Source organism: Heteronotia binoei, chromosome 8, assembly GCF_032191835.1.
Source record: "Heteronotia binoei isolate CCM8104 ecotype False Entrance Well chromosome 8, APGP_CSIRO_Hbin_v1, whole genome shotgun sequence".
NCBI lineage: Eukaryota > Metazoa > Chordata > Lepidosauria > Squamata > Gekkonidae > Heteronotia > Heteronotia binoei.
The window spans coordinates 63,430,745-63,438,941 of NC_083230.1; positions in this window are offsets into that span (position 1 = coordinate 63,430,745).

Genomic DNA, 8,197 nt, shown 5'->3' on the forward strand with positions numbered 1-8,197 from the left:
AGACAGGAGGAGGAGATTGGAATTTATACCCCGCCCTTCACTTGAAGTCTCAGAAAAGCTTACAATCTCCTTCCATTCCTCTCCCCACAACAGACACTCTATGAGGTAGGTGAGAGTGAGAACTGCTCTTGAGAGAACAGCTCTGAGAGAATCATGACTGATCCAAGATCACCCAGCAGCTGTATGTGGAGAAGTGGGGAATCAAGTCCAGTTCTCCAGATTATAGGCCTCCACTCTTAACCAAACAACCACATGACAACAACACTGTTCTCTAATTTTGCTAAAATGTGGTCTTCAGTCTGTGGGAGAAAGATCCAGTTCTCTTCTAAGTAGTTCAATTAGCTAGGGTTGAATTAATCAGCTGAAGCACAGAGTTTATTTTTAATTGAAGAAACTGAGACATAAGGGAGGGTGTTCTGGTTCCAGTGGACTTCAAGACTGGTTAGGGTAAGGGAAATAGTATTACTAATGGCCTTTTACCAATGAGGGAAGTAGATTTTCTTTCTGCATGTGTAAATAATCTTTCCCTTCCTTTCAGATCTCAAAGAGATGCTCAGTTTTTTTAAAAAAGAAATTGGATGATAGGGTGATATTTAGATTCAACCAATTTGTTAAAATGTGGATCCATCCCCCCCCCAAAAAAATTTAAAATAAATTGATAGTGCCTATACAGATGGGTGGGGGCTGGGTGGCAGGTAGACCTCCTCTTGAGAAAGATTGCCTGGATGACCTTCGGCCCTGATGGTCTCGATAGTGGCATCCAAGAAGCGGGGGTATATTTGGTGGCTTGCCAGAGTCTGCAGTGGCAGCCAAGCAGGGCTGAGATGAACAAAAGAAAGGAGGCTGCTGAGGGCCACTAAGGAGAATGTTCCTTGGGAAGCTTCTGCTTTGAAGACCCTGATCTCACCGAAAGGGACCTTCATCCCATGTACAATTGGTTTTAGCAGAACCGGAAGGAAGGGAAGTATTAACTCCTTGGGACCAGTCACAGGTGACTGGTGGTTTGTGGGGCTTTTAAAATAATATTCTTGTTTGTTGTTTTTAAGGTCTGTGAGCACAGTAAAGCATAGTCCAAAGTACAGTTTCCTCCCCCACTCTCAGCATAACCAACAGAAAATAATACTACACTACTGAAGATGACTTTAATTTTTTTAAGCTGGTGTCCCTTGAAAAAGGTCTGCTCACTCCCGCTACCCGCTTTGTCTTCATTGGAAAAAGTCCCACAGGCCCTTACTTCCAAGTGTGGCAAGTACCTGTCTCACTGCTGTTCCCTATTTTAATTGGTCTGTTTTGGAAGCAATCCTGTACCACAGGGGTGGCCAACGATAGCTCTCCAGATGTTTTTTGCCTACAACTCCCATCAGCTCCAGCCAGCATGGCCAATGGCTAGGGCTGATGGGAGTTGTAGGCCAAAAACATCAGGAGAGCTACTGTTGGCCACCCCTGCTGTACCAAGTGGGGTTGCCAGCAAACCTGGAGGGGAAAGTTTTGTCTATAGTAAAGGTCTAAAGGGTAGAAACGGGCAGGCGAAACTTTTGGTGGCATGGCGGAAAATAACATCCCATTAAGTTTCTATGAAATGGGCAGGACTTCCCCTCCCCGGGGGGGGGGGGGGCACTTGGCAACCCTACATCAAAGAAGTTACCAAAGTCTGCAGAAATCTCAGTCTCTCGGTCTTCCTACAGAGCCAGAGAAGTTAACCTAGGGATCGCCGCAATGTTCTAATTTCTGGTTTGCTGTGGTGGGGAATACCAGGGTGAAACCATGATGAGTCGCTTGAAAGTATATTCTGCAGAAACAATAGGCAAGTTTCGGCGGTCCTTCATGACCAAATTAAAAAGTCGTGTTGCATGTGACTTTGAAATCGAACCCGATGCACAATTCAGCTTTCGAGGAAACGCTTTACTTTCCTGTTCTAAAGACTTTACATGATTTGTCGCAGATAAACAGGTTCGGACTAGTAAAAGGGCTAATTGATTTCGATGGGAGATATTTCAGCCACTTGAAGCAAACTCTGAAATCAGTAACGTTGAAATTAGGATAAAGAGCCACCAGGCAAGAGAGAGCATCTGTTTCCTGACTCCTGAGTGATATGTACTCAGGAAGCGCGTCTTAATCCTGAATGGACTAGGCTGCAATCCTATCTGGGATTAAACGTCACCAGGCAACGTGAACCTATTTAGCGTTGCTGTGTAAACCTCTTTCTGTGGAACTGTGAAACTGACAGGGACCGTTTTGTACCTGTCCGCGGAAACTGGCCGATGGGCATATTTCCCTTTCCAGGTCTGAAATTGACAAAAATCCAGTTGCTGCCCAGACAGCTGTTAAAAGGGAGAGGAAAAAAGAATATAAACTTTACTTTGATCCTTGCCGCCAATACTGAGGAGAAGGGAGTACAAATAACACAGATTGACTTCCAGTCTGCAGGGTCAAAGTTAGTGGAAGTTTAATTCACTGTATTTCTTACACCTTGTCTTTCTTCCCATTGTAACCCTGTAGCTTCTGTTTTAAAGCTGGGTTTTTAACTACAGGCAGTGCAGTCTAGTGGTCATAGTGACAGTCAAGGCCTGGGGAGACCCTTGCTTGCAACTCCCCCCAGTGCCCTTGGGCCCTGCCATTGTCTCTCAGCTGCCTCACAAGGCTGTGGTGAGAACAAAAGAAGAGGAGGGGGAGCCACGTCTCACCACCCTGAGCTCCTGGATAAAACTGTGCTCAGTTAGAAAAGTCCACCAAACTGTGGGTTTATTCAGAAGTAAACCCTCGGAGTTCAGTAGGAGTTCCTAGTTATGTGTTGGAGTGCTGTCCTGGTGCACTGTTCTCCGGGAATTTCCACTGACTCTGTCCTAGATGTATGAGCGCTAAAGGTTAGGCTGGGGGAGAACACTGAAGCGGTGGGGGAGCTACAATCTGGGAGACCAACGTTGCAAGCCAGCCAGGATGAAATCAATTACCGGCTATAGGTAGGCCCAAGTCCTTTCTTTTCACCAGAATAAGTGCAGTCTGGCAGACTCGCGTTGGAAGAAGTTTCAGTGAAGTCCAGGCAGGTAGGGAGTTGCCTACCGCTTCTTAGTCTTCAGGACCTTCAATATTTATGTAGCTTTAAATGTAATCCAAATTTGAAGCGCAGAGTTACCAGTCAGAACCAGTTTTTCAACCGAAATTTCCTACTAGGTGCAAGGGTCAAAATTTACCCTTAGCAGGAACAGACACCTTTTCCTGGGATCGCACTTCGATGCAGTCTGTGTCCTTAATCCAGGATGCCACTTGCGAACCCAGAGAAGGGCTGTGCTAATTCAAAGGGTCGCGTAAATCGGAAGTGACTTGATGGCGTTTAACACATACACAACGGTTTGCATTAACGGGGCTTCATGGATTCCCACTCTTTCCAGGGAGAACATTGTTGGACTGGTCAGTTTTTACCAGCATTCGGGGCCTTAATGATCTCTTGCATTTTAGCCAAGCGGAAAGGGACATTTGTCTGGAATTCGAAGCGAGCTGTATTGAAATTCTGAGGGCTTTGGGGTTAAACTGGAAGAGGAAAGGGAAGCGCCCCGATAAAGCAATTACTTTCCGTTCCTGAAAACTGACATCCTTGATTTCAGCTGAACCGGCTTCCAAGGATGTGTGTTTAGGATCAAGGTGTACCTTTCAGACACCTGACTCCGTAGCAGGACTCTCTGCTTTCAATCAGGGAGAAAAAGATACTCCCCACCCCTCCGCCCTTTGCATCGAGAGATCTACAGCAAAGAAGAAAGAGACACTGGAAGAAAGGGCCGTGTCTGGAAATCTCCACGTCAATCATGTTTAGGGCTTGCGCTGCTCGATCCAAACCTGCTTCAACCCTTCTATCGTGCTCAAAGGGGCCTCACTCAGCATCAGGAAGCGGCCTCCCGCTTGCAGCCCACTTGGATGCCGAGTTCCCTGGAAGGGACTTTCACCGAGTTCCCTAGGATGGATTCTGAAATTTCATTTTATTCTCCACAGGTTGTAGTCATGATCTGTCGCTACCTAACCTCCCTTACAAAATTGTTGGGAAGCGAGCGGGGGGGGGGGGGGCGCAAATATCACTTCTTTCTGACTAAATCCCATTGAGATCAGTGAGGCTGCGTCCCAAGTAAAAGTGGGTAAAATTGCCATGTAACATAACGGGAAGATAACATATTCCAATGGGATTTGTTCCAAGAGAGTGTGACTCCCGAAGTAGTAAATTTACAGTTTTATAAACTCCATTCTCCCTTTCTCCCTCTATGCTTTGCATACTCTCTGGATTAAACACAAACACACACACATGTCGGGCCCCCAAATACTCACTCGGCAGCCGAAGTCCTGGGACCGGCTTGTCCCCTCCCCGCAAAGGCTGTGATTTAATTAGAGCCATCCAAGCTGCAGAAAAGGGGCGGCGACGGGATCGCTTCAAGTAGCAGCTGCGCCTGCAGCTGGTTCTGAGACCTTCGTCCCCGGCGCTCTGTTTTGTGCCTGCTGAGACCTTCGCTCTGGGCCTTTGGAAGCCCGAAGCTGCTTCCCCACACGGTTTGGGACTGGACTGAAGTATGCCCATGTGTCTAGGGGTGGGGTCTTCTCGTCCACAGGTTAAAACTCACCTTGGCTGACATTATTCCATATTTATTGTGCGTATTGCTTATCCTTATGCGTGCTTGTTTGCTTGATAATAACAGGACTTCTTTCCGAATAAACGTGTTTAAGGGGGAGGGCAAAATCCAGACAGACCTAGGCAAAAGCGTTGGGATTGTTGCAAATCTGAATGAAAATCTGAGGGCGTGAACCAGGACGGTGGACGAGTCTCTCACTGCAAAATGTCTTGAATTCCTTTAGGTACTGCGCTGAAGTTGTTCTGTGAGTTTAAGGGGAAAGTGATCTGCACCGATCTTAGTTTATGCTTTGGCCTTGTGAGCTCAGTTTGGTTGATCCTGCCAGTCGAATGGGATTTTGCTCATCCTAGGCATGTTGGCTCATTCTCTGGCCCACCAAAGCACCTGGACAAATCGAAACCAAGCAGCCCACCATTTAAACAGGTTTACGTTCCATTGACCCACCTAATTCAGTGGGTCTAGAAGATGCATTTTAGAAAACCCACACTAAAGCTGGCATAAATTGAGTCCAAGGGCACCCTTAAGACTAACAAAAGTTGAATTCTGGCTATAAATTTTCGTGTTCTCTTGCTTCAGGCCAACATGGCTACCCACCTGGAATAAATTATGTCGTCTCTGAGATGAACACTGGACTTCCGTTGTATTTTGTGCCAACGGGCTAGATGTCACCAATGTTCCCTCTAAACTGTGGAGTCTTGTGAACAGAAATTCTGTTTTGTGAGCTACTAGCATTAAAGTTGTGAGCTTCTGCATAAATTAGTTTGCTCTGGGACCATTTTTTTGTGAGCTAAGACAAAAATGTGTGAGCCAGAGCAGAGCCGGATTAACAATTAGGCCATTAGGCACTAGCCTATGGTCCCTCGGGTCTTTAGGGGGGCGGGCAGGCTTCCCCCTGGGTTTCTCCCCTGCTGGCAGCCCTCCCAGCCTGCACACACAGCCAGCAACTGATCTGTTCTTTGCCCAACTTGCCTGGTGCCGCTGCTGGCGTCCTTGCCAAGTCTGCCTCTCTCTGCCTCTCCCCCGCAGCTTTGTCAAAGGGGCTTTTGAGAAGGTCCCTGCAGCAGAGACCATGGGCAGTGGGGTGGGCGCTCAGACTCTGAGATAATTTGCAAGCCCCCCCCCCCCCCCATTTCAATTGCCTAGGAGCCTCCACAGGGTTTAATCCGGCACTGGACCAGAGGCTAAAAACTGTGAGCTAGCTCACACTAACTCAACTTAGAGGGAACACTGGATGTCACCCTACTGGAATAGAATGGATCTTAGCTGGAGCATCTGAGGCCCCCACTGAAGGCCCCCTGGACTGCAAATACCTCTCGGTCCCACTGGCATGGAGAAGCTGCGCCTGACTGGTGTCAGCTCCTTGGCCCGAGTGAATGTTCCTGTCCACAAAAGGTGTTTATCTGTATATAGAAAACGAGTATGTTAGGGTGGAAAGCTAGCATCTCAGGCAGGCAATAATCTGGAGGCAGCCCAAGGAGGCGCAGGCTTCGCACCTCAGGGAAAAGTGCACTTCTCTTCACACGTGCAGCGTCTCTGGCTTCATGCAATGGGCCCTCTGCTTCCTTCCGGCTGCAGACTTGAGAGAGAGCAGTCTACTGATTGGAAAGGCACTTACTTCCGAGTAATCCTGCATAAACTGTATCGCTTTGCTCTCCAAGCAGGCCAGTGGTTGGTTAATGCCGGATTGGGCCAGAAGACCCGTGACCCGCCCCCCGCCTAATCTACGTCAGAGGGTTACTGTGACATTAAAATGGGAGAGAAGAAAGGCAGGACGTTTAGTGAATGAAAGAAAAATGAGGTCCCTCCAGCGGTTTTTACCCGGAACCTCTATAGGTCCCCTGGGGTTGAAGACGTTTCTGGCCTCGGGGGCGCCCCAGTTCTCTCTGCCAGTCTCCTTGTCGCTTGGTCCGTCCTCGTCGCGCAGCCTGGCCTCGCTCGAGTCCACCTGACCGCCTTCACACAGACCACAGACCCCTGGCAGCGTTTGCCGGCCCGGCCCGCGGGGGAAGGCAGGGGGCCCGCGTGAACCCGGCGTTGCCTTCCCGCTTGGCTGCGGGTGACGTCCCGCGTGGGATCCTCGCAGGCCCCAAGAGCGGCGGCCACTCATCCCCGCCCGCAGCCCCGCTCTTTCCTCGCAGACCCTCGCGGCGGGGGCTCTTCGTGCTCTCGAGATGGGGAGCTTGCTGACGCGCTCTTGTGTTCAGGAGTGGGAAATCGGGAAAGGCAAGAAGCCGCGCTTGCTAAACTCTCCAGAGCAAGCGGATTCACCACGAAATCCTTCCGGGTTTTGCCCGAGGCGCTTAGTGTGTCTTGTGAAGGGGGATCTGCTAGTCAGGAATCAGCAAGCATCGAGGTTCAATAGACCAGGTTTAATCCCACCCGTTGCGACCGTCAACTCTCGTCCCTAACCGGCCAGCTCGCTCGCAGCCCCCACATGTTGCTGCTGTTGTCGATAATAATTAACTAATAATTATACACATTATTATTATTACTATTACTACAAAATAAAAATCTAACTGCTAATGTTCTTGGGGAAACCTTTCCACCCCTTGGGAGTGGGAGGGTTAACTCTCTGGAGAGTCCTTGGCCGCTGCTCTGCTCTGCATCTGCCCGCGGGCAGGAGGAGGCGAGGCGAGCACTCGAGAGGGGATCGTGGCGGCACCGCGGTGCTGAGGAGCAGCAGTTGCTCCCAAAAGGGTTGCGGCGCATTCGAAGCCAAGGAGCTTATGGTGAACTTCAAGACCCTTCGCAACCAAAAGTTTTCCTACTAAGGAAAGGAGACTAAGCACTTAGCAGGAGCGATTTGCATACAGATCCGTGCCGGCGTCTGGCACCCAAGTTATCAGAAGTGCCCTTTAGGATTATGTTGACATTTAGAGCAAACACTTGAAGTGCTTTCCGCTTTCTTCCACTCAAGTCAATGAGACTTTTAAAAATGGGTCTTGTATTTTTCAGCATTGAATTTTTATCGAATTTTAATATTCAAATTCGAATCGTAAGGCTGTAAGAAGCCACGTGCCATGTAAACGAACAATAAGGTCTTTGCATTAATGTTTTTAACGCTAGCGTGAAGACCTGGAGCCAGATGTAAGAATAGATCGGCATGAATTCATGGAGCCCTGCCGGAGTAACCCAGCTGCCAACAATGTCTCATCCCCTGGACTCCGGGAGAAGCTACCTGCTAGGTGCCGCCGGGAACTTGGAAGTGCAGCGACCCATTCAGGTTAGCCGGCCGAAGGATGCGAGGCACACGCAAGAGCCAGCCAGTCCCACTCCGAGCTGCAGACGATCTGCAAGGTATGGACGGCCCGGCGGCTCCTGCAGCGAAAGTCCGGGCGTTTTCAGGGCGGCGTTCAGAAGGTCCAAGGCCAGGGAGGACAGAAGAGGGGGGCGGGGTAGATGATACTGAGAGCTAGGCAACCTACCCCACCGGAAGACGCAGCCGGGACTTTTCTGCTAAGTCAGTCCCGGGTGAAGCTGCCACGTTGCCAGGCGTGGCTTCCGGAAAGGGGGAGGGACAAAACCTCCCACAGGGATTCGCTGATCACCGGCGGAAATTTATCCCACTCTGGCTGCCATCACAGACA